The sequence below is a fragment of the Hordeum vulgare genome, chromosome 1H (assembly GCF_904849725.1).
Source record: "Hordeum vulgare subsp. vulgare chromosome 1H, MorexV3_pseudomolecules_assembly, whole genome shotgun sequence".
Classification (NCBI taxonomy): domain Eukaryota; kingdom Viridiplantae; phylum Streptophyta; class Magnoliopsida; order Poales; family Poaceae; genus Hordeum; species Hordeum vulgare.
Window position 1 is genome coordinate 438,005,498 of NC_058518.1, and position 20,853 is coordinate 438,026,350.

The following is a 20,853-nucleotide window of genomic DNA, read 5'->3' on the forward strand; positions in this document are numbered from 1 at the left end:
TGCTACATTACCCAACACCGCATCCCCCATCGTCGGAGGGACGATGTCATAGCACAAAATCTCCACAGCACCCATCGTCTTTCGAGCTGACCGCGGATCGAGCACCATCTTTGTTGCCACCATCGAACCAATTAAGACATCCAATTGAAGCCTATCAATGTATTCATCCATCCACTCAAAATGGTTGCATGGAGGCATTTCCTGAAAACGTAAGCATGAACCCTAAATCCCAAATCTGAGCAAAAAAAACAAATCTGGAGAAATTTGGAGAGATCTTACCTTCCCCACCCATGGCATGCTCTCGCATGTCACAAACTCGTGCGTTTGTTCCCATTCTCCTTCTTCCGAGTAACACGACGTATGAGTGGCCTGATGCGTGGGCAATCCAGACATCGCGTCAGCGACACTTCACCATACTGTGGCCATGAGGGGTTGGAGGATGAGGTAGAGCTCGACATCTCTCGCTGGCCGGCGTTTCTGCACTTCGTAGCCGGAGAAGAAGAAGAAGAAGAAGAAGAATGGGTGGGGGAAAGGGGAAGCAATGGTGAGCAAGCATGGGGAGAAGAAGAAGAATGGTTGCGCTCTGTTTGTTGGGGAAAGGGGAGGCAATGGTGAGCAAGCTTACCGACCCACATTTTATGGACCCACGTGTCATTGGGACAGCCGGCAGCGGCATCGCTTGGACAAAGAATTTCCTTCGGCAGCTAGGGTATGATCGAATGACTGTAGTTTGGCGCTAGGGTATGATCGAATGGTTGTAGTTCGGCTCTATGGTATGATCGAATGACTGTAGTTCGGCGCTAGGTTTAGCGGGGTTTTGAGGCGGTCAACAGGGTTTTCTGAGGTTTGACCCACATTCAAATGAGCATAACTGATTAAAAAATGTAAAAAAAATGCCTGCACGCATTATCGTCTTATGTGATATAATAACCATAAAAAATAATAGACTTGGTCTACGGACATTTTCATAAAAGAACCTTCACACAAATGAGCTACCACGAACGAAGTTGTTTAGAGTTCAAGGAAGTGAGGAAGTGTTTAGGGTGTTCAAAAAATGTAAAAATATCAAACATTTCACCAAGAACTTCATATTCGAGTGAATATCCATAGTTAGATGACCATGGGACATGCCCGTTCACGCTAGAACGTGCTAGAGCGTGCCCAACACGTGCATATCAATTGTTCGATAGAAGTACCACTACAAATAGGGTATTATAAATTCAATGTTCACACTCTTCTCTTGCTCCTTGTGTTAGATGATGGGGCCACGACCTTGCTCCTGGTGTTCTTTGCTAGAACACTCATTGGTTACACAACCTTCTTGGCTTGTTTGTTCCTTGATGGGTTCTTGGCTGGGACAAGGGTGATCTCAGGAACAGAATTATCGGGCGTAGGTGTCGCTCCTCGGTTACTTCCAGTAGTTGAAGCTACAAAATCATGTTCTCGGTGTTGAAATGGCTCTTTATCAGGGAAAGAAGTAACATCTCCAAATCCAACACAAGCCACCAATACAAATTCTTCTCCTTCTTGGTCATGAACACAATCTTCTCCTTTTGTTGATGTCATAAATTCATGTCTCTTCCTTTTATTACTCCTTGGTTGCCAATGTTGTTTGGTTTTACCCTTCTTACTTATCATAGAGCTGGCATTCGAGATAGAAGTGCAACAAATATTTAAAAATGTGGAAAATAAAAGAACTAGTGCACAAAACTATAAAACACACACATACCTAGCTAAAACTGCGGCGCCTGCGGCTTTTGCCGCTTTTAGTGTTGTTGCGATGGCTGCGGCGGCGGCGGCCTGATATGCGTCATTATCTCCAAAACCCACGGTCACTTCATCGTTGCATAACCTACCTATATGGCCAAGTTCTCCACATCTACTGCACATTCGCTTCTTAACGGTTCAACCCTCGGCAGCACCTCTAAATTTGTTAACCCTTGGCCCGCACGTGGTCGGGTCAGAACTGGAGGGCATAGCTTGAATCCTGGATCGACCTTGCCCCATTGGTCTGTTCCCAACAGAAGGCACGTTATCCTCATATGTTTTTCGAAACTTGTCAAAAGAGAAATATTCAGACACATATGGATGAACTTTGCCATGCTCACCTCCGATGATGTCCAGGAAATACGGGACATGTATGCATGGCTTGCGAGTGATCTGCTATCGCATACAACTACATGTGCTTTCTCTCAAATTCACTGGGTACCACCAATACCCTCCTTGCCCGTTATCATATGTCACCTCAGCCTCAACACCCGACCGTCTAAGATAACTCATATTACCCTGATAATGTCTACCTTTCAAATGCAAAGCCTTTATCACTGATGGAATGATGAGATGGACATCGTATGAAACAGGCCCAATTCCATTTCGCAATACCATCTTTTGCATTATCATCTGCCTTATCTTGTCAAATACTTCCCACACAAAAAGAGCTTTCAATCCCTTAATCTTTGCGTTGAAACTTTCAGCGAGGTTACTTGTCACATAGTCCACCTTGCATGTGTGACCAAATTTACTTCTTGTCCACAGCTTGTCGTGATGTGTTTCCAAGTATGTCTGCACCGAGGGATTTTCAGCGTACATCGCCCTCAAGTGGTGGTTATGCTTCTTATGGCTGCATGTGTACGACGCTGGCCACAGGTTGTCATCAAAAACTTTCCCCCTGAATTTCTTCATGAGATTATCACCAAGGTGTCACATACATTTCCTATGCTCTGCTTTAGGGAACACTTGTTCCACTACAGTCTTCAAACCCTTGCAAGCATCTATGTGTATAGCCAATCCTTCTGGGCACCCTATGACATTGCGTAGATTCTCCAAGAACCACCTACAAGTTTCCTCTGACTCCACCTCCACCACACCAAAAGCAACTGGAAAAAGCCAGTTGTGTGCATCAACTGCACAAGCACGTACTAGCTGTCCTTTCCATCTTCCATTTAGCGCGGTTGCATCCACAGCCAACTAGGGCCTCCAAACTCTGAGAAACCCCTCATGGCAAGCCTTGGAAGAGACAAAAGCCCTCGTGAAGCATGTTCTCTCGAGCATCTTCCCTTTTTTCTCTTGGTAACTCACATTGTGATGATCGATTTCTACCACACTGCCTCGACTCGCCTTCTCCACCTCAGCTTTGTATGTATATAACAACTCAAAACTTCCCTCCCATTCAGTACCATTAATGTTCTGAAGAGCAACCATTCTAGCAGTCCATAACCTCATGTAAGGTAGGTTCTCCTCAAAGCCATAAATCTTTGATATTTTTTACCAACCGCGGTTGCTCCAATGGATGGATCCTTTCTTAGCATTGGTGTCATTACCTCCGCAAGCCAATTTTTGGTTGTTAATTTTGATTTATGCATCTCCACCTTAGTTGGACAAGTGTGTGGATTGTTGTTGTACCTGATCTGAAATACAATGAGAAGTATATGTTAGACAATTAGATTGAGATCAAGCAAACATGTAACAAAAAAGGACCCAACAAAAAATTACCTGAATAGTCTTATTCCCACGCGTACTAGTGGCATGCAACTTCCAAATACACCTAGAATCTGGGCAGTGCACCATCACCTTTCGTTTCTCATTCTTCTCAGTGCCATAAATATTATTGCTCTGAATGCAGTACATTGTAAGTGCATTCCGAAGTTCAGCCATATTTTTGTATACTCCACCTGCATTAAGATTAGGATTATGTTTGTTCCATTCAAGCTCTAGCATGTCTTCGCCTTCGTATTCCTCTTCAATCAACAAGTCATTGTTCTACTCCTCTTCAGAATCAGTATCTACAAATGGAACGAGGCCTAATTTGCTCGGATGATCCACATGTTCAAGGAACATTGTCTCATCTTCATCATAGTTGCGAGGCATGGCCTCATTGGGCAACACATCCTCATCTACACTGGCTACAATGGTCCGACTTGCACTACAAGTAGGTTTAGATGGATTGGGCCTATGAGGTGTGGGTGGAAGCTAAGAATTAGCAAAGTTCGATTTCTCAAGAGCCGCCTCCTTTACCTTTTACTTTGGAAATACTTTTGTTTTCTGAACCACTCTCGCTACAATTCTACCAAAGTGGTTGTTCATATTCTAAGCAAACATACATCCTATCTGCTCGTCATTTTGTAGTGGGCCAAATTGCTCATCAAGCATTTCCCAGTATTTCACTTGAACCGAATCACATTCGGACAAAGCATATTTCGTACACATTGCACTCAACAAATCTTTGAACGTACAACTCGTCTCCACCACTAATGGATACCAAAACCCCTTGGATGGTTCATTCGAACCCATAACAGAAGTTTCCATTCTGACCGCCAAACGATAAGCAGTCTGTTTGTTGATCCTATTTAACGAACGAAAATCAACGTACTATTGTCAATTATCCCCGTATTTACTAGCTAAATCACACAAATGAGAGATTCATTACTTACTTATGTGGAATCCAACTGCTATCGGATCCCGGAATGGCCCAGTCCTCGTCGCGATCAATGGCAGAAGAAATGCTCGCCATTGATTCGCAAGAAACGCTCGCCATTGATGCGTTGTCACAGCTCCTGTCAACCTGCCGCAGCTCCCCTCAAGAGAAAGTAATAGGGAGTGGCGGGGCGGGATGGGGCGTGGCGGCGTGGCTGTTGCGATGGTGTTGCGATGGTCAGATCGGGGTGGGCGTGGGGTGGATTCAAAATGGGGTGCGGCGAGGGGTTGTTGCGGCGGTTAGATCGAGATTGGGCGTGGGGTGGATTCAAAATGAGGCCCTAGGTAGGCCCCACCTGAGCCCCACTCGTGAGCGCGATGAGGTGCCCCAGGCCAAACCCACTAGTCGGGCCAAGTAACGGTGAAAGGAGGTTGACCCGACGGAAACGGTCGCTTGGCCGCATGCGAGAGTAGGATAGAGCGAAGTAGGCGAAAACGAGGAGAGAAAAACTAAGCGAAGAGGGGCACATAAGTAAATAAACCTCAATTTAAGTACAAGTTTCCCTAAGGAGGCACATTGGATATAGAAATTCGAAAATCCAAATGACTTGGCTTGAAACCACATGAATGATGAATACCCCTTAATTCTTCATTATGTAGCCAAGTCTCCAATGCCCTCCAACATCACCTATTGATCAAGTTTGAGCTTGTTAGTCCCCAACCAAGTTGGGTCCTAATAGTTTAGTCACAATAGGCTTGGCAACCCAAATGGTACTTTTCTTGACACCACTTTGAGTACCAATAAACTTGGCAAACACATTGCCAACCTTATCCTTCCCAAGAGAATAGATATCATCAATAATGATGGGGTTGGATAATTTACCTTTTGTGCAAGAAGAAGCGAAGTGACCCTTCTCACGACATAAGTAGCAACATCTACCATTTAATTTCTTCCCAATTGATTTCTCAACTTGAGGAGCGTTGGCTTGGGTCTTCTTGGGAAGAGGCATTTCTTCAACTTGCACTTTAGTCCGTGATTGAACTTGTGGTCGCTTTCCTTGTTGCGTGTGACTATGGGCTTATTATTTAATGGGTAAGATCTAACATTGTTCCCTTAAATTTTGCAATTGAATCAAACAATCTTGGCCGAATTCTTGACTTGTTCTTGGCCCTTCTTCTTGAAGCTTTTGGACTTATTCTTCTTTTTGGAGTTGAATCCAAGTCCAACTTTGTCATTTGGGGATTTTTGCCCACACAATATATTGTTGAGTGTGGACATCCCTTCATGACTCTATTACAAGTCTTTCTTCAAGGAAGTGGCTTGGGCCTTGAGCTCTTTAATTTCCTCTACATGGTTAGTATCAACACAACTACTAGAGGAAATATAAGCATCATTGTTACACCAACAAGGCAATGATAGTAATTCATCACAAGATGTAGCAACATTATGAGTAGATGAATTACGCGAGCTAGCACATGGCAATATAGCATTTTGACTAGAAGTAGTGCTAATGTCCACATAAGGCTCACTTGATGTTACCTTGGTAGTAATAGCCTCATGAGCTAACTTTAGCACATTATGGGATACTAGAAGATCATCATGAGCGCTTGTGAGCACTACATGACCTTTTCCCAATTTCCCGTAATTTCTAGGTAGCAACTCAAGTTGAGACCTTAAATCAGCATTCTCCTTTAAAATGGATGCTTCACAAGAAATAGAGTTAGTAGCACAAGCATCAACATTAACAACAAGAGGAGAAGGAAACTTGGCAAGCTCTTTTGCATAAGAGGCTTCAAGTTGAGCATGAGACTCGGTGAGTTCGATAAGCGACCTCTTAATAGCCTTTGAGCCATTTTCGAGGTGCTCATATTTCTCAAGGAGTTTAGCATGTGCAACTTAAAGCTTATCATTTTTAGTTCTAAAATAATTAGCCACCTAGAGAGCTCCATCAAGGGATTCCTTTACTCTAGATAATTCTAAAGCAAAAGTCTCCTCAAGAGATTCCCTGGTGGTTTGTTCATTTTCAAGATCTTGGGATAGCTCCGCGATCTCACTAGCGTAATCACGCTCCTGACCTTCCATTTTCTCAATGGAGGCCTCATGCTCCTCAAGATGATCTTCCAACTCCTCAATGTACTTCTTGCCCTCAATGGCAATAGACATGATTTCCGTGAAGTTGGAACAAGCAAGTTTATTCTTATAAAGAGATATAAAAATCATTTCACCCTTAATTTTTAAGGATGCAATATTATCACTCTCTTCCTCATTATCATCAACATCATCATCATGAGATATATTGGGATTCAAGGTAGGAGATACCTTTCAAGCCTTAGCCATAAGGAAAAAGTGAGAAACGATAGATGATGATGTAGGATCCCTTGAAGCATCATTCAAGGCCACATCTTGTTCCATGGAGTGATGGATATCCTTTCATTGTTAGCACAACAACTCGAGGAAATGGATACATTTTTATCATGGTAATGAGATATAGCAAGCATATCATCATGACATTTAGTCAAACAATTCCTACATGATATGTGTGGACTATCAGCACAAGCTTGTGAAACACTTAGAGTGCTCGATGTGTTAATGTCCAAATATGAAGCATTGCAATAAGATAGTGATGAAAGATTGTCAACAATAAGCCTACCATCATCATTGCAATGATCACCACTACTCACCATATCATTACCTTATGGCAATCCACATGTAGGTGAAGTAGATGAAATTGAGAATACCACATGACCGGAGGTGGACGGATAACAGTCATCCCTACAACTCTTGGACACACCATATTTATCTTGAAGCTTTATCCACAACTCATGAGCATCCCGGAACAACATGAGTTGAAATATAACTACGTTGCTCAAAGCATCAAAAAGCACATTAGAAGCTTGAGCATTGAGATAAGAGTTTTTGTCATCCTCTAAACATATGTTTTGAGATTCTTTTGGAGGAGAAAACCCCATATCTACCATTCGCTCTAAATTTGGGTCCATGACCCTAAAGAGATTAAGCATGCGAATTACCCAAACATCAAAATTTGTGCCATCAAAACTAAGAGTGTAAGAGAATCCTAATCCCCTAGTCTACATCCTTACTCTCTAGGTGGTAAAACATAATAGCGAGAGACCTAGCTCTGATACCAATTGAAAGGACATGGATGTCGCCTAGAGGGGGGTGGATAGGCGCTTTAAAATAATTAAGGTTTAGGCTTGAACAAATGCAGAACAAAACTAGCGTTTAATTTGTCAAGCACAAAACCTAAAACAACTAGGATCACCTATGTGCACCAACAACTTATGCTAAGCAAGATAATTAAGTAAGTGATAGCAAGATATATAACAAGAAACAATATGGCTATCACAAAGTAAAGTTCATAAGTAAAAGGCTCGGGAAAGAGATAACCGAGGCACGTGGAGACGATGATGTATCCCGAAGTTCACACCCTTGCAGATGCTAATCTCCCTTTGGAGCGATGTGGAGGCACAATGCTCTCCAAGCTGCCACTAAGGCCACCGTAATCTCGGAACGCCCTCGCACAATGCAAGATGACGTGATTCCACTAAGGGACCCTTGAGGGTGGTGATCAAACCCGTACAAACAAGGTTGGGGAAATCTCCACAACTTAATCGAAGGCTCCCAACAATACCACGAAGCTTCACCACAATGGACTGTGGCTCCGAGATGACCTTAAATGCTCGGGGAAATCTCCACAACCTAATTGGAGACCCCGACGCTTTCCCGGAGCTTTACACCACAATGATTGATCTCCAAGGCACCACCAAGCTTCTAGGATACCAAAGCACCCAAGAAGAACAAGCTTTAGGGTACCAACCACCCAAGAGTAATAAGCTTCTCAAACTACACTTCTACATATCATTGTGGAGAACTCAAACCTATGCACCAAATGCAATGGCAGGGGCACATGGAGTTCCCAAGTCCTTCTCTCTCAAATACCACAACAACAACTAATGCTATGGAACAAAAAGAGAGGAAGAACAAAGAAGAACACGAAGAAATCCATGATCTAGATCCAAGGGTTTCCCCTCACAAAGAGTAGAAAGTGATTGGCAGAAATGTGGATCTAGATCTCCTCTCTCTTTTCCCTCAAGAACTAGCAAGAATCATTGGTGGGATTAAGAGTTAGCAAGCTCAAAGAAGGTCAACAATGGGGGGGGGGGCAAACACAAGCTGAACGGATGAGGACCATTGGGAAAGAAGGCCCCCTTAAATAGGCATCCCAAAATCAAACCGTTATGCCCACAAGTTGTGCTCAAGCGGTACTACCGCTCGGGGAGCAGTATTACCGCTTAGCACAATCAAAACAGCCCAATGAGATAGTAAAACATGAGTGTTAGTTCTTCCAGAGAGGTAGTATCGCTAAGGGAGAGGTAGTACCGCTCAAGGGAGAGGTAGTACTGCTTGAGAGGTACTACCGCTCTATACTACCCCTCTACTACCGCTCAAGCAGATTGGGTTCCCGAAGAATAAAATAAACGGAAGTGGAAGCAGTAGTGGTTAGGGGAAGTACCGTTTAAGAGGCACTAAAGCTCGGGGGAGAGGTAGTACCGCTTGAGAGGTACTACCGCTTAATGCAGTACTTCGGCCCAAGTAAAACTGAAAATGCCATAACTTTCGCATATGAGTTCCGAATTAAGAAAACTCAAGCTTTTTGGATTCAGGACGACAAGAGCTATCCAAGAGAAAAAATGCAAATGATATAGAGATCTGAAACCTCTATGAATGAAGAACCGGCAAAAACTCTAACATAGAAAACATCATAGAATATGCATATGGAATCCGTTTTTGATGAACTCGAGCTTGTCATGAAGATGACAATAAGCTCTACAACTCACAAAGAGAACTACCAAACAAGAATCAAGAAAGATGGCGGAATGATGCAAATGGTTTGAGCTCTCAACGAACGATATGATGAAGCTACTCACTTGAGAGCTCCCCTTGATAGTGCATCAATCTATCCTATAACCCAGTCTCCCAACTACCATCGTGAGACTGGTAAAATAAAAAAAAACCTATCAAGGGTAAGCCGATATCTTGCACATAGTCCACTTGAGCTAGATGATGACGATCTTGACTTCCTCAAGATGGACCTTCTTTCTTGATTGCGTTGGCTCGATGAAGACTAGTTGATTGCTCCCCCATACACACTATGGGTGACCCACTCTTCAGCACATCTTCACAAGTTCATTGTCACCACAATGGACGGCAAGCTTCAAACATGATTTTCTTGTGATGATCCACTTGAACTTGCAAAAAACAATCTTCCATGGGTTGAATGAGATCTTCCTCTTGACGCAAGCCGAGGAAACACACCTAACCCCACATAGAACTCTCACGAAGACCATGGATTAGTACATAAAGCGTAATGGATAATGCTTACCATACCATGGGATCACTTGATCCCCCTCGGTACATCTTATATGCTTTGTGTGTTGATCAACTTGATTCACTCTTTGACTTAGTATTGATCAACCTTGTGTCTTTATGACCAACCTTCGGATAATACCTTGAATACTACCTTGGTCATCATATAAACTCCTTGAAACCAACTGATGGACTTCAAGAAGTGCCTATGGACAAATCCTTCAAATATAACTCAAGGCAACCATTTGTCCATAGGGATTGTCATCAATTACCAAAACCACCTATGGAGAAATATGCTCTAACAGGATATTTACTACAGTGTATGTTCGGCGGTCAAAGATTTGCATTGCTTACTCGAGTGTGGAGTTCTCCACGTGCGATTGCATATCTCCCGAAGAGAGCGGTGGAAGGTGTGAATAACTATGCATCCCAGGAGGGCGAGGTTGAGCAAAGTCTTTTCTCGGTGCAATTTCAAGCCCCGAGCAACCCCTACTTGTATCCGACCAGTTGAAACAACTGATGGAGCTGCACAAGATGACAGAGACGGCCATGAAAGATATTTGCATCACGCTTTGGACGATAGAGTCGCTGCCCAACAACTATTTTGGCTTGGTGCAAAAGCTAATTGCCGCTGCGCCCCAGACTGATGTCATGAAACGCTCTGTATGCATCGAGGGATCTCGGATAGCCTTTGCAAGGACAATGATGCACTGGCCAAAGGTAGCGCCCGTCAAGATGGCCACTGCACCTCCGGTGCCCGGAAAGGAGCATAGACGTCCGAAGCTGTATTTCTCCATTGCCATGGAAGGTGCTCGGGTTGTAGAAGCGCAATGCTCCAAAGACTTGATCTTTGATTGAAAATTTTATCTTGTAAAAGCAATTGTATGATACAATTAATGCCTTTTAATTATTGCATGGAATGTCGTGTCTTTTTAATTGCAACCCATGTGTTGTTGTTTTAGTACTGAAAGTTTCCAGTCGTCGGCTTCAGCCCCTGCCAGATACTAGAGAGGGTGTTCTCGGCCTCCGCATTGTTACACTTAGCCAACGTCTTGGCACCCTAAGGCAGTAATGCGGGAGAAAACTAGGCAATCAGATAATGTGCCTTTACATCATTCACTTAAACATAGGAGCTTGACTATGGGTGCCAATTAGAGACCCTTTGTAATGCGTGATGTCTGGCTTATGCCGTGGTCTAAGAACCTATAATCACTTGGTTTGAATGATTTGAAACCTTTCGTAGAATGCGATGAACCCCGAGTGGTTCTTTAGTTTAACACTTCTCTTCAGAGCAGTTCTCGCTTATTATGTCAGTCAGTTTTCGGCTTTATCCACTAAGGTACTTAACCACACTAACTGGAAATATAATTGCTGCGGTTCTCCCTTTACCCTTTTAGTCGAACTCGTAGAACATAAAGGGGTAAACACAGGACGGGGCAACCCAACTTTTGACCCAAGACATAATTCACAACCGATGTATATAACGTGAATCCAAGACTTTGGACATGTGAATGCTAAATAATATTGTAATGGACCAACGGGCGGTCATGACATCCAAGCCCCCCATCAATTTAGCCAATATCTAAGATGTGCATAAAAACAGGCTTGTGTTGGTGTTCAAAAAACAGCTAGGAAAAAGGAGGAGGCAAAATACATCGCAAAGCTCGTGAACCACAAAGAGCGTTCCTTATTTCTGGTAAACTTGTAATCGTACAATTCAAACTCAGCAAGCGACTGTTCATATAGCCGTGCTGCACGTATGCGCCTTCACTCTTCCGTAAATATGCCTTGTGAGGGGAGAACTTCAATTAATAGTTCTTTAAACAAAGGTGGTCTTGAGATGCCGCCGATGTATGGGTTTTCTTGATGTAGAATTGGTCCTTAACGGTACCTATATATGTTTGAATACTGGCCATAGTTTGGGTTACCCGAACACTAGGCCTTATATGATTAACCCTCATAGATGCCCATGGTATCTTAAGCACAAAATTGTGCTTTCGAGGCACATACTTTGCTTGAGGGGAGGTGCTGCTATGGAGAGTGTATCCCTATTTAGCTAGAGTGATATGTAACTGTGGTGGGGCGCAAGCTCGTCTATGCTCCTTAACGGTTTGCTTTGACTTTAGAGCCAGGTCTCTGGCCTGTACTTCTGGTGCCAAAGCCGGACTGTGTTCCTCAGTTCGAAGGGATCGCTTGGTGTTACCATTTACTGTAATGACACGCTTAGGTCCTGGCATGTTCAGTTTGAGGCCTGCATAATGGGGGATGGCATAAAAGCAAGCGAACGTTGTACGGCCGAGGAGTGCATGGCACCCGCTGCGGAAGGGGACAATGTAGAAGATCAAATCTTTGATGCAAAAGTTGTCTCGTGAACCGAACACTACTTCTAGGGTTATCATGCCTGAACAACGAGCCTCGATGCCTGGAATTACTCCTTTGAAGGTGGTTTTGCTGGGTTTCATTCTTGATGGGTCAATGCCCATTTTTCGCACTATATCCTCATAAATTAGATTTAGGCTTCTAACTCCATCCATGAGGACTCACGTGAGGTGTTATACATCAATGATGGGGTCGAGTACTAAGGCCGTTGATCCCCCATGCCAAATACTGGTAGGGTGATCCGTGTGATCATAAGTGATCACACATGCTGACCATGGGTTGTACTTCGGGGCTACTGTATCTATGGTGTATATGTCCCGAAGTGCCTGGTTCCTCTCCTTTTTTGGTAGGTGGGTGACATAGATCATGTTCACGGTCTTTACTTCACGGGGAAACTGCTTTTGTCCCCCGTTGTTCGGGGACGAGGTTCCTCGTCGTCCTTGCTATGGGGGATCTTGGCCTAGTCTTCGGCCACGCTCTTGCTCGCCGCCTTGATCACCCAGCGGTCACGGTTGGTGTGAGTAGCGGGTTTGTTTTGAGTGTCATGTATCTGACAAGGCCTCTCGAGTATTTTGTCCAGCATGGTCGAGCCATGCCGATTTTTTAGAAGGCTTATTTCTAGGCCTGGGCCTGGAGTTGCTGAATCCAGCATTAACTTCCATGTCATCGGCTTCACCACTGTTGTATCGATGCTTGTTCTTGTTGTGTTGTGACTTTTCGTTGTTGTCCCGGACTATGAATGTGTCGAGGTTTGAGGGAGGGTTATTTCGACAGGCTAGCCAAGCATCTTCACCCGTGCAACAGCGAGTCATGTGAGAGTTAAGGGCGGCCATTGTCCTCGGCCTCTCCTGTACGAGCGCTCGGGCTAGCCATTCTTCTCGTATGTTGTTGCAGAAGGAAGCTAATGCCTCGGCGTCCGAACAATCAACAATCTGATTTTTCTTAGTGAGGAATCTATTCCAGAATTGTTGAGATGACTCATCGAGTTGCTAGATGATGTGGCTCAAGTTATCGGACCCAGGTGGCCGGACATCAGTGCCCTGAAAGTTGACTCGGAAGGCATCTTCGACATCCTCCCAACTTCCAATGGAGTTTTTCGGGAGGCTGTTCAACCAGTGCCTAGCTGGCCCTTTCAGTTTTAGTGGTAAGTATTTGATGACATGAAGGTCATCTCCGCGAGCAATGTGAATGTCGAGAAGGAAATCTTCAATCCATACAGCCGGGTCTTTTGTCCCGTCGTACTCCTCGATATTTACGGGTTTAAACCCTTTGGGGAATTGATGCCGCATCACCTCATCTATGAAGCACATTGGGGGGTGGCGCCCCTTATCCGAGTTGTATTGTGCTCGAGATCGGATGAGAACCTACCGCATTGTTGACCCCGAACTCCATCGTTCTGATTGGGCCGAGCCTGGTATACATGTCGTGTCTCACGGGAGTGTGACTCCTAGATCCATCAATGGATCTTGTCTGTCGTGCTCTAGACTTAATGTTCTATCGCAGGTCGAATGGGTCTCTGGGTTGGCCAGTTTCTTTCTCCTCTCCCGTCCTCGAGGAGGGCGGCCTGTTTGATCGTCTTGTGAGAATGTGGGTGGTGCAGGCTCCAAGACCTCGTCTTCAAATTCTGGCAACAAGCGGCGATGCATGTAGCTTTTAGTTTGTCCCTGTTGTTCCTGTCTGTACCCCTCTTCGATGGCGAGGACTTTTTTCCATCTCTCGATGATGGAGTCATGTTCGAGATTGAGCTGCCTCTTCTTTAGCTTAAGGCTCCGAGTTGTGGCTATGAGATGTTGCCTGAATACTTCTTGATCCAGTGGGTCTTCAGGGATGATGAAATCCTCGTCTCCCAAGCTATCTTACTCCTAGATTGGAGGGATGTAGTTGATGTCTTTGGAATCACCGAGATCCTCAGGCTTGTCTGGATCCATGTAACCTGGTAGGTCGGGGTCGTATTCGGGGTTTGCAGATTTGGTGGGATTTTCTGTATCTTCGGGGTTGAGGTTATCTATGGTTCCCGCATTGTTTTCCTTGCACTTATGAGCTTTAGGATTTTTGCACTCACAACGGCACTTGAAACGTTCGTTGCCACTGTTTTTTACCAGGGTGTCATCATTGCTTTTCCCCATGGCGCCCTCATCCTTAGGGGTGTCCACCATGTAGACGTCATATGTGGAGGTGGCAGTCCATCGTCCCGTTACGGGAGGACTAGGTGATGTGATAGCAATTTTTGTATCTTGGGCTTCCTCTGAGGAGAAGTCTAACAGATCGTTTAGATTTTTTATAGTAGCAATGAAGTGGATGGTGGGTGAGGAATAAAGTTCAACGCAACTAGTCTCAGAGCCGGAAGGATCCTAGATCAAGACCAATCCATCCAAACCATCAGCAATTTGGGTTCGGGTCATCGTCTCGTTAGACCACGAGAGATTTACTGGACTAGTCATCACGACTTTGGCGGAGTTGAGCTCCGTTGCCTCGGCATAGGGAGTGTGTTCAGGGGAGGTTACCCTCAGGCCTCCGAGCAGCATGGTCAGATCCTGGCTCGAGGCTGGATCTGGAGTAGACTCTCTCCCGGACTCAAGGTCGGGGAGAAGACCCAAATTTAAGGCTTTGGAGTTTTCGAGCTCTTCGGTCAAAGCCAAGACCTCGAGGAGGATCAAATTGCCTTGGGTGTCAGCGACGTATTCCAGATAGCCAAACTTGAATCCCTAGCCCGGGATGAACCCATTGATCTGGTGATAAACCGCCTCCACGCGCGGGATGGTACTGCCGAAAGCAGGGGATTGGTCGGAGATGAAGATATCCCCGGCCTTGATGTTCTCGTCGGTGACTAAACGAGCCATTGATCCCTCTGCCAGTTCTCACTTATTATGCCAGTTAGTTTTCAGCTTTCTCCACTGAGGTACATAGCCAGACTAGTTGGAAATACAATCGCAACGGTTCTCCCTTTACCCTGTTAGCTAACTGGCGGAGCATAAAGGGGTAAGCAGAGGAGCAGGGCAACCCAATTTTCGACCCCACACATAATTCAGAACCAATGCATATAATGTGACTCCAAGACTTTGCACATGTGAATGCTAAATAATATTGTAATGGTCCGAAGGGCGGCCATGACAGCCAAGCTCCCCATCAATTTAGCCAATATCTAAGATGTGCATAAAAACAAACTTGTGTTGGTGTTCGAAAAACAGTTCGAAAAAAGGAGGAGGCGAAATATGCAAAGCTTGTGAAATATTGTCTTGGCTTGGTCAACCATACTGCCTTGGAAGCAAGATTAATGGTGAGAGGCTTGGCTTTCTTCCTTGAAATTCTTTTGTCGCCAACCTGCAAATTCAAGTTTACCGAGGCCAATGTAGTACACAAAGTAGTTAGCTCACATGTAGCCGCGTATGACAACCGAGGGGCTAGGTCTAAAGTGAGGCCGTTCGTTGCCAAAATCGTAGCCAATGAGGCGCTTCTCCTATTTGATTGAGTGAATAGAGTCGAAAACTGCCGCTCGAGTGTGTCATGGGCATGCGTAACCACAGATCGAACCAAAATGAAGTGGCGGCACCATTACCAAGCTTAACTTTAGTAACAAGGCGGTAGAATACAAGTCCCTTCATGATGTCTCTCCAGATAGGAGTGTGGGTATCGTCTTGGGCGCCAAGACCGTAGTTCGTAGACCTTCATGATAGGTCTGATGGTTTTCTTATTGCATGTATACATTCAACCAATTACCCCCCATGTTATTTGACTTGACATATGATTCGTTCTAGAAAAGTGCATATAGTTTACACATGACTGAATTTCTAACCTATTACCCGGTTTATGACGAGAAGCATTTTATTTCTTCAAAAATTCAGATTGTATAAACATAGAGAGTTCAACTTTGTTGATCTCTCATCCAGCTGTACATGGAGTATAACCGAATGAGAGATTATACAAGCGATTCCATTTTCTCCATGTAATGCGATAAACACATTGTAAATATGCATCTTCACAATAAAAGGAACAAACCGGTCATTGGTTTGCACAGTGGCGGAGCTACATTCAAAAGCATGGGTGGGCCAGTCTGAAGAGAGGCCCAATTTTTTGATAATTATGAACCGGGTTTACCCTTAGGCCCAGTCTGTTGCAGCAAAACTAGGCGGGCCATGACCCATTTTGCATCAACGTAGCTCCGCCAGTGGGCAGCCAACGCCAATAATCTTACTAGTACCAAATTTCCAATATCCTAATCAAGGTTGAAAGAAACACGATTCGGTGCTCCAATCACAGGATCACAAATCATAGAATCTTCACTATGAGCATCATAAAAACGTAGATTCTATTAACCAAAATCGCAGAATCAAAGGGGTTAGTATGGATCGTAAAGTCGTAGAATCGTACAACAGAATCGTGATTATGACAACCTTGATCTTAATTGTTAGGGGCAAATGGAACCATATGAATAATTGTATATTAAGCAAAAAAGATTGCAGGTTCTTGAGTGAGTTGTGAGATCAAAGACAACAACTTCCGAAGACTGCATTGCGAGAAACTCCAACACTCAAGTCGAATAGACATCCAAACTTCAAAATAAACACAGACACACAACTAAACATTCATAGATGTTAACTAACGAAACAGACCTGGACATTTCAGATGATGATCAGGCAATATGTCTTGCTCTCTTGATACAGCCAGAAGATGTGTGTGTGTTGTGTGTGTGTGTGTGTGTGTGTGCGTGCGTGCGTGCGTGCGTGAGTGAGTGAGTGATCATTCGTTAATAGCTCGACCCATCAGTTTATATTATGATATCTTTACAAGAAACATTACATAATGTATGAACATCTCAATTTATATTATGATATCTTTACAAGGAACATTACATAATGTATGAACATCTTCTACTAACGGTTCGTAAATACTTAAATTTGTACCGTTGGAGTGGTTGAACCGTTCGCCCTGTAGCTATTGCTCTTGCCTATAAAACACCAATGGTGGAGAAGACAGGGGGTAATTTGTAGGAAATGAAGGAAGTAATGGTTCCACCAAGAACAATAGTGACAAAACTAGTGACACTGAAGACGGTCATATATAATTCATTTAAGAATGAGATGCATTAGGAATTTGAGTTGGAGATGAAGACTCAAGTGTTGTCTTCCATTATTCACGCAAGTATGCCATGCTAGCTAGATTGACCTATGCAACATGTCCAAGTCAGCTCGGGCGCTGAATTCCGCTAGTCTCGCTCGCACAAACCAAGTGGCCCAACAACTTGCTTCCATCGCTGACTCCCCAAGCGTAGTTATCATCGCCCCTTTCGTCTTGAGTCTCACTATCATCCAGTCAAATTTGAGCAAGGTCCAGAGTGCAAACGGAGGTTCACGCACAGAATTGTTTCTTTCGTGTCAGGAAATGCATAAATCCACCACTTACAAAATGTGACGTTTTGCATTGAACGAAAAAATTAGACAGTGGCAAAAAACATGGTAGATGCTAAGTGTTTTGATGACGTCACCAATCGGCCGAGCCTGCCCGTCGGGCTGAGTTGGCAGAAAAAAAAGTGTCACATTGGCAAATTGACTTGGTCCTCTTCTTCATACCCTCTTTGTAGCATTTTTATCACACCTTTGTGTGCCGCCACCACCGGAGAAACAAAGCACAAACGAGTCGGATGTCGCTGCGTTGTTCTGCACCCAGCCATTCCGGGCGTCGCCACCGTCCGCCTCCCTCGTCGCAGGAGCGGCACCAGCCCCACGCGCCCTGGGAGGTTGAGTGGGAGCGCGCCAGGAGGCGCCGCGGCGAGCAGGAGTGTGTCGAGCGCCTAGCTAGGACAGTCGAAGTAGCACGTCCCCATCGGCAGCTGCGCCAGGGGCTGGGGCCACGCGCTGCTCGGGCTTGTCGGCGGGTTTCCGAAGCTCGCACGGACGGGCAGACTCGCCCCCGGAGTCCGGCTGGTCCACGACGAGCGAAGCAAACTGGCCCGTCCTGAGTCCTGACCTTGGTCGGCGGGCACCCCGTCTCTCTCCACTGACGGTCACTCGGGAGGCGGGGAGAGCACATGCAGCAGCAGCATGCCGCGCGGGCATGTGTCGCTTCGCCGGAGCAACCACGACATGAGTCGGGCAGGGGCCCTTCCCCGTTCGTCGGATCCGACGGTCCCACGACACTGGCCCCTCCCCCTGCCTCAGTGAGCTCCACTCCCACATCTTCGGTGCGATGCAGGTTGGTCCGACGACATCCATGGTGCGGTGCTCAGCCTCGGGCATGAGAAAGGAGTTGGTCCGGCGTTCTCCATGGGTGACAACCACAGCTCGCTCGGCCGTTTATAGTAACGTAATCTCTCCTTAATAATATATAATCTCTCCCTAATAATAAAACGCTTAGTGCTTCTGTTGTCCGTCATAATATTTACCCCTGAAATTGTAAATAATTACCCACCATGCCACCAATAAATGAGGAAAAAGGATTCGTTTGTGTACACAAGTCGTTATGCTGATATACGACACCTTAGAAGCGATATTCCAATGTAACATCATGGTGCTGCAGTGGCTAGAGCATGGACATTCCATCATAGAGACGTGGGTTTGAGCTCAAGTACTCCCTTTTTTGTTTTTCCCGTTTTTAATCTTCTTCCTTTCCTATCCTTATCCTATATATATATACCTATTAATAAAGGAAATAGGTATTCTTAGTCCGTCGTGCTATTTTATAGAAAACCCCTCATGTTTTTTACATTAAACCCGCAATACATATCAAATATTTTCTAAAATACTCATATCTCGTAAAACATAACTCCAAATTTAAGATATTATATATGAATTCTGATTAGAAAAATATTTAGAATATGAATATGATGTTATTTTATCTATTAACCATTTTAGAAATACTATCTAAGATGCAATCTTAATCAATAATGCTTACCCGTCTTTCTTTCATACCGGTACTGATTCGGATTATGGATGGACATCTCAGCAAAATCAGGATTAGAGACGAAGTTGAAGATCATTTGACCGTTTCTTTATACGTATTAAATCTCCATGCAAGTCGTATTTAAATAGAAGACACGTGGAATCTTGAACTGTGTTTTTTAGGTAAAATCATCTTTGTTTGGGTCGTAGCTATAAATACTGAAATTATAGACCACGTTTTGTAAATTAAGATTATGTGGTATTTTTTTCTCTGGTTGTAACGCACGGGCCCTTTTGCTAGTGTACTATAATAGCCTTTCTCCCTTTCTCATACTTGTATGCCCCGTATGTAATCACCGAGTCGGGGAAAAAAGGACGCAAGCACCCAATCGCTCTCGTGGTTAAGTTTTTTCCTTCCTGAAATTTCTCAACGTGTAATCAGTTCCGACCGTGAAACAAGGGCTTCCCGGGAAATATCATCACATGACCCATTCTCGGGAACACTTCGTCATCTCGAGAAGCAAAACATACACGTTGTGTTTCGGAACCACTCCAATGTAATTGTGTTTTATTGTTCTTGTCATGAGTGGCGGTTACTCTGTCCATGTGGATTCACATTGGTTGTGTTGTCGGGTTTTTGGAGGAATAACGTACACATGCACTTAGCAAAAGACATATAGGATTTGATGAACAATCCTTCAAGTTCTGTTAAACTAAGTCAAGCGTACATAATAAATTTACAAATACTCCTACGCAATTCTACCATGGAATCTGCCCTCAAGGCCGCGTGGAGCCTCGCCTCACCCCGCCAGGAAGCTCGTGCTCCACGTGAAGATATAGGGCTTGCGTTAGCCAAATTCATAGGCCATAGTAGTCACCTTCCTCCTCCTCCCGCACAACCGCAGACACATGGTTGGCCACGACTCTCAAAGATCGCACCCGGTCCTCCATGGCTGGGGGCTCCAAGATGGTGTCCACAGGGAAGAAGAGGTCATGGTGATAAAGCAGTGAGAAAATGCACAAGGACATCGCAATGGCGGCCCGGGATTTCTCCTTCTTCAAGCTCTAGCCCACCTCCTCGTGAAGGCGAGCGAGCTCGACGGCTAGATGTTTCAAAAATTCGACGAGATCTGCCACCCGATGCTTGTTAAAACTAGCATCATGGTGATACGGGTTAAGACCGTGGGAAGGCATCATCCCGCTTGCTAGGTGATAGGCATCATGGAGAGACTCATGATGCATACCAATCTCGGCCAACATACCTCCCTGGACTTCCTGCCGCTTTCGGCTCTCCCGCGTAACTAGATACACCATTCGAAGCATCTCCTCGGCGAGCTTCTCCGTCATATACCCAAAACTCGTTTGGAGCTCGTCATTCTCCTACTCAAGCCGCGTCAGCCTGCCAATAGTACAGGAACAGATCTCATCCAGAATGTCATACTTCTCCGCCAATGCTTCATCCTTCAGCACCAACTCGCTCTCCCTGGCGAGGAGTTCGCGTCGTAGCGGTGCTACTTTGTGGGCGAGAAGGTGGGAGGACGACATGGCTATCAAAATCAAAGATGGTCGAGAAGACTGGAAGTGTTGGGGAGAAGAAGAAGGCAGGGAATAATGATGTTATTGATGTGAATTTTGTCTCTCTAAATAATTTCAACAACAATGCTTATAGAGAAAATTTCAATCCTAGACTATATCCCAGTAATTACTCTAATAATCAAGGTAATGACCATGGAAATTCTTATAATAATAATAGGAAACCTCTGGTCTTGAGAACACCATTAAAATTTTATTAGTTTT